The sequence below is a fragment of the Sinocyclocheilus rhinocerous genome, unplaced genomic scaffold (assembly GCF_001515625.1).
Source record: "Sinocyclocheilus rhinocerous isolate Xijiao unplaced genomic scaffold, SAMN03320098_v1.1 scaffold514, whole genome shotgun sequence".
NCBI lineage: Eukaryota > Metazoa > Chordata > Actinopteri > Cypriniformes > Cyprinidae > Sinocyclocheilus > Sinocyclocheilus rhinocerous.
In genome coordinates this window covers 58,027-64,642 of record NW_015658605.1, presented here as the reverse complement: position 1 = coordinate 64,642, position 6,616 = coordinate 58,027, and the positions used below count along the sequence as shown (strand labels likewise).

General features: G+C 33.9%; 1 pseudogene; it reads right to left on the bottom strand.

The window, feature by feature from the left end:
- Positions 1–6,616, bottom strand: part of LOC107722758 (phosphatidylinositol 4,5-bisphosphate 5-phosphatase A-like) — an 18,432-nt pseudogene that overhangs the window by 5,212 nt on the left and 6,604 nt on the right.

Below are 6,616 nucleotides of genomic sequence, written 5' to 3'. Positions count from 1 at the left end.
GTGTGTGTGTGTGTGTGTGTGTGTGTCTCACTCGTGATCCAGGACGCCCATAGCAGCTTGTCCTTCGAACTGCTGCTGCTGCAGGATGCTTTCGAAGTCCTCCATGCGCTGGTCTGAGTTCTCCATGTGTGCGGGCAGATGACAGTTCAAGAAACAGATCGAATGGCCAAACACATTCATGCGAGCGCTGACTCCTCCTTTATTTCCCTGCAGAGATCAGTTCATTTTTCTCATGAAGTCCTGATCACCTCAGAAATTCTAAACAGTTCTAAACTCTTTCTTGATAAGACTTTTTTCTCCCTGAACCTAATAAGAGTGAAGACATGGTTGATCAGCTCACTTTTAATTATCGTTGACATGTCATGCTGTGTCTCAGACCAGGGGTTTTACCCTAAAACTAACACTAAAACCAAAAAAAATACAAATAAATAAATAAAAATCATTACTTAAAATAATAAAATAAAATAAATTCAACTTGGTAACACTTTATTTAAAGCCTTTATATATAATGCATTATAAAAGTAGTTTTAATGCATTCATTATGCCTTGTAATGCACCTTATAATGCATCGTATGATCTCATTAATTATTGTAACCACAGTTATAATACCATATATCTATTCATTTTTAGACTTTTAGAAAGTAAAACACATGACAAACCTTCAAATATTATCATGCATATTTTAACTTTGGTTACAATTATTTATGAAAATATGTAATGCATTGCAACATACATTATGAGTACCTTTATAATGCATTATACATAAAGGCTTCCCAGCAAAGTGTTACCAAAAACTTGTTTCATACAAAAGTAAGATAAATAAAATAATGACTAATAAAAATGACACACAACAAAATTAATAAATCTTTAACTGAAATTAAAATGAAAACAGAAAATATTAACAAAAACTGCATTAGTATATAAATGATACTAAATAACACTGGTCACCACACTTACAATTGGACACGCAAGGAATTTTCGCCCCCTTTTTTTTTTTTTTACAATGATTTGTTGAGAAATATATGCAAAATGCTGTGGAATTGTATATGGTAAAAGATGTTAAATATTTAAAGTGCAACAGTGTTTTTGGTAACTGAAGGCATTGTCAAATTAGCCAAAATAATAATAAATGCATATACAAGAGTTGGTGGATGTGCAGAATTTAGTGATGTCCATGCATTTAAATCAATGTAACTGCAGATCTTTCCATTAAAATCTGCAGGCGAAACTCGACTCGGACGAGCAGAACAGAAATGGTAACTAATTAATCAAAATATGAAACAGGTGTGCAGTAACCATTCATCATGCAGTATTCATCAGGTGATCAGCGCGTTATTAATATTTCAGTAAAGCACTGCATGAGATATTTGACAGAACCTCGTTAACAGCTTCCTGTAACCTTTCATATCTGCACATGAGGATTCACTGGTAGACATATCTGCTGAGAAGGACTCTGATACAGAAACGTGGCAAATAACCGCACATTTACATCAGAAAGAGAAAGTATGAGATTGCACCTGGAGAAGCGGCCATGGAAAGGTCTAAGCACAGATAACGTACCCAGATCCCGCCGAGGCCGGTGCGAGTGCTCTGTGTTTGAATGCCTCTCAGGAACGGCAGGTGGAAGTACTTGGAGAAGACCAGCAGCAGCATTCCCTGCATCCTCTGAGATGTGGCCTTCAGACAGAGAGAAACACACACACACACACATATGAGTCAAGTTAGAAGAAATGGACATATTTCCTGCATCCAGTTCATTTATTGGCTTGAAATGGAGCCGGGTTTATAAAAACACACAACCTGAGAACCTATCGCTTGCTCTCTAACTATTAGAATTTGTTTTTTTTAAATTCAAATAAACCAGAAATAAAGTATAAATATTAGAATATTAAACTTAAAAAAAAAGTGTAAATGTTGCCTTGGCAGCTATAACTGAAACAAAATAAGTTTTAAGTTGAGGTACTAGAATGACTAAAAGTAAAACTGGAATAAAAAATAAAGCTAAATAGAAATGTAAAAATAAAACAAAAAATAAACAAATGCAACAAAATTACTAAATCTGAAACTCACATGATTGATAAATCAGAAGTTATTCTACAATCAGGTTATTATAGTCAACTAAAACCATAAAAAACAAACATTTTCATTACTAAATAAAATACAAAATAAATGTTATCTGAAATCAAATAAAAGAATTGCCCAGGCAACATTTCTCATGTTTGTTTACTTTACTTTAACTTGAAGTGCTACAATAACCCAAACTAAATAAACCAAATCTAGTAAATAAATTCATTAAAAACTATACATATACACTTAACTATACAGTATATACAACATAAAAAAACTGACAAAAATGACAAACATTAATGACTAAAAGTAAAACTGGAATAAAAAATAAAGCTAAATAGAAATGTAAAAATAAAACAAAAAATAAACAAATGCAACAAAATTACTAAATCTGAAACTCACATGATTGATAAATCAGAAGTTATTCTACAATCAGGTTATTATAGTCAACTAAATAAATAAAAAACAAACATTTTCATTACTAAATAAAATACAAAATAAATGTTATCTGAAATCAAATAAAAGAATTGCCCAGGCAACATTTCTCATGTTTGTTTACTTTACTTTAACTTGAAGTGCTACAATAACCCAAACTAAATAAACCAAATCTAGTAAATAAATTCATAAAAAACTATACATATACACTTAACTATACAGTATATACAACATAAAAAAAACTGACAAAAATGACAAACATTAACAAAAACTGTAATAGTATATTAATGATACTAAAATACAGCATACAATGCAACGAGTTCTATTGGAACTTCCATTTCCAGTGTGATTAAGCAGAAGTGATTTCAATTATGACACACACACACACACACACACACACACACACACACTGTATGCCAAGACCTCCTCAACATCCTCCTCAGGTCATATTAAATCATAACTGGCCAACACCTTCAGTATTATACTAGTTTGATATAAAACACACAATTAAAGTAAAATTTCAAGTCTTTGACTTAAATGGTCTGACTTGTGCAAGTAGTTTTCCAGATACACACTTTACCTTAATCAGAATTACAAGAAATATGATCCCATTGTCCAAATGAATTCCATTTTATGCATTATAAAACTTCAAAAAGTACAGTTTAGCCAATAACGGCTTTTTATTTCTATTTAAGGGGTAAATGGTTTCCTACAGTTCTAGCACTTTAATGCCAAGAGTCTTGTAACTTTTTTCCATATGTCTATGTTATGAGGTGTAAAATAGGTTGGCATGGGAGAAAGAAAGTTACACTGCTGCAAGAGAACAAAATACCCCCCTTTAAAATAATCACATTTTGTTGCTTTGCAGCCTGAAATGAAGACGGACACAGTTTTTGTTTTATCCAGCTGTATTTTCTCAGTGCAACTTGAAAGATAAAACACCAACATGTCAGAAAAAATAAAAAAACAGAATCACTGAGTTGGAAAAAGGATCACCCCTTATGTCAGTATTTTGTTGAACCAACTTTTGCTTTAAATACAGCCTTTAGTCTGTTGGGATTTGGCTCTACTAACTTTGCACATCTAGACTTCTTATTCTTTTCTATACACACTGTATATCCGAATACTAAATACTGCATGCAACAATAAAGATGTGTAGTATGACACATTGTTTTTATATGGGATTATTTTTCCACAAAGAAAATAAAGCTGGATAAAATGAGGTAGGAGTCTCGAAACATGAGCCGCATGACAGAGACAAAGACCAGCAAAGAGATTTTCATCCTCAGCCACTCAGTCACTATTACATAATGTGACCCCTGAGGCTCTGTGTGTGTGTGTGTGTGTGTGTGAGTGTAGGGGCTGAGAGCGTCCATGCAGACCTCGCTCCACTGGTCAGTGAAAAGAACATCTTTCAGTCGTTTGTTGATCATAGAGTTCACTTCCTGTAAGCTGAGAGAGGGAGCAAGAAAATACAGACAGGAGATGAAGCTGAAATTAAAGGACAGAAAATATCAGAAAGGTGAGGTAGAACAGAGCTCAAGGCAGGCGGTAGATTTTTCTGTATCTCTAGTGTGCTTATGTGGGTCATGTGCTAGATTATGACCTTCACTTTACAGCATTATAACATACTAACCTCATCTCTTCTGATGAACACTTGCTCTACACAAAATTATGTGTATTATTGTCATGGCTGAGATCTGAGATCCAACTGATGTCATTAATAGGACACTGAACAAAGTTCATAAAATCACATGATCTGATATGTTGCTGTTATTAAAATTAAAATATTGCGCTTTCCTTGTCTGTGCAGCTGTTCTAAAATGAATCATGCAATTTCAATTCCGTTACATGAAGTATTCTCGACCACATACATAAGATTTTGTCTCTTTTTAAAGAAATGAATACTTTTATTCCACAAGGATGCATTAAATTGATCAAAAGTGACATTAAATTTCTATTTCACATAAATACTGTTTTTTATTATTATTTTACATTCATCATAGAATCTTGAAACAGAGCTGTAAAGCAGCATATTAGAATGATTTCTGAAGATCATGTGACGCTGAAGACTGGAGTAATGATGCTGAAAATTCAGTTTAGTAAATAAATTACATTTTACAATATATTAACATAAAAAACAGCTACTTTGAACTGTAATAATATTTCAAAATATTTTTTGATCCAATAAATGCAGCCTTAAAGAGCATAAGAGACTTCTTTCAAAAACATCTTACAGACCCCAAACTTTCGAATGGAAGTGTAGTTCAATCATAAGTTTCGTCATTTGTATTTCATTATGGTTACAAGTATTGACCTTGCCAAACTCAATATTTCACTCTGTTTTGGGGGGAGAAAATCACAGCGATTCTTGGTATTTTAAAATGAAATACTAACATGTTGTGTGGTGCACTGAAATCATTAATTCATTTAAACACTGAACTTCAACCCTGTGTTATCCAACCAAAAACTATTAGTAACAGGATTGAATGAAAACAATACCTTTTGATCACTAATATGAATACTGGTGGAGTATGTAACGCCTTATGGTGGCATAGAAAAATCTAATTTCTTAAAAATTCAACAGTAACCTTTGAATTTAATTTTTTTTTTAAATGATAATAATCTAGAATTCTTGACATCTTCTGAGAAATGTATGCAGTACATTTACATTTACAAGTACATTAGAAATGCATCTGTGATCACTTTTCATGCCGAGCACCTTTCATTTAGAAAAGCGGCGGCTCTCAATGGAAATCTCACCCTATAATATACATGTCTGTGTTCCCATCACCAACATTCAGCCCCAGTAATGAAGTGAGGTCGTCAGGAGGCATGGCTGAGCCCACGTTCCACGTGATAATGTGCACCCTGTTGGCAGAACGAGACATTAGAGAACAGCAATCATCTTGTGTTACACGTGTTCACACTGACAGTCGCCAAGTCTCTGCTGTTGGTTGTTAGTAGGCACAGTATCCAGCAGCATTACTATGCAACTGTATAAAGGCAAATGTGAGCGTTTTCTCTTGTAAATCTTTAATTGGGACACTGAAAGAATGAAGCTGTGACTGTTGACACTGACAGATTGTGGGTTTGGCCTAGAATTCATCTGTTCAATTAACAAACAGCATGTAAAGATGGTGTGCAAACAAGCAGCCTTGCAGCATATTAGTGAATAAACAAGTTAAAGAAATGAAAAGGGAGTGAGAGCATCATCAGGGCAATTACACACAACACTGCACAGTCGCAAAAAGCAACCTAGTTTTGTCGTGTCACATCACATCACTCCTTTGCAGATAAATATATTAGTAAATCATCTCACTGAAGACCCAAACAATGTTAGGAATATATAAATATTCAGTATATTTTTCAATAATTCCACCAGCATCCCTCCACTATTTAGACTCCACCTTTATTTAAAAAAGAGAGAGAAGCCTTGCATTTACATAATTTTCTAATCTATTTCAAAAGAATAGTTCACCCCCAAAACAGATTTTACTCATCCTCAGGCCTTCCAAGATGTAGATGAGTTTGTTTCTTCATCAGATTTGGAGAAATGTAGCATTGCATCAGTGTCTCAGCAATGGATGCTCTGCAGTGAATGGGTGCCGTCAGAATGAGAGTCCAAACAGCTGATAAAAACATCACAATAATCCACAAGTAATCCACACCACTCCAGTCCATCAGTTAATGTCTTGTGAAGTGAAAAGGTGCGTGTTTGTAACAAACAAAACCATCATTAAGACGTTTCTTAATGGAGTCCATAATCCATAATATTGCTTTCTCTGGTCAAAAAGTCATCTCGTCTGAATCAAGAGAGAAATCTGCAAAGATCCAGCGAAAGCCAAATCAGTCCAAAACAGCTCTAAACAAATATGTGGGTGGATTTTGATGTGAGAGACAACAGGGGATGGACTTTTTCACTGGAGGAAGTGTTATTATGGGTTATGGACTCATATTTTGGCCAGAAGCAACGTTTTGAAGTTCTTTAAAAATCTTATTGATGAGTTTTGAATTTTTTTTTTACAAACACAGCATTTTTTTCTTTAAAATTTACTTCACATGTCATTAAATGATGGACTGGAGTGGTGTGGATTACTTGTGGATTATTGTG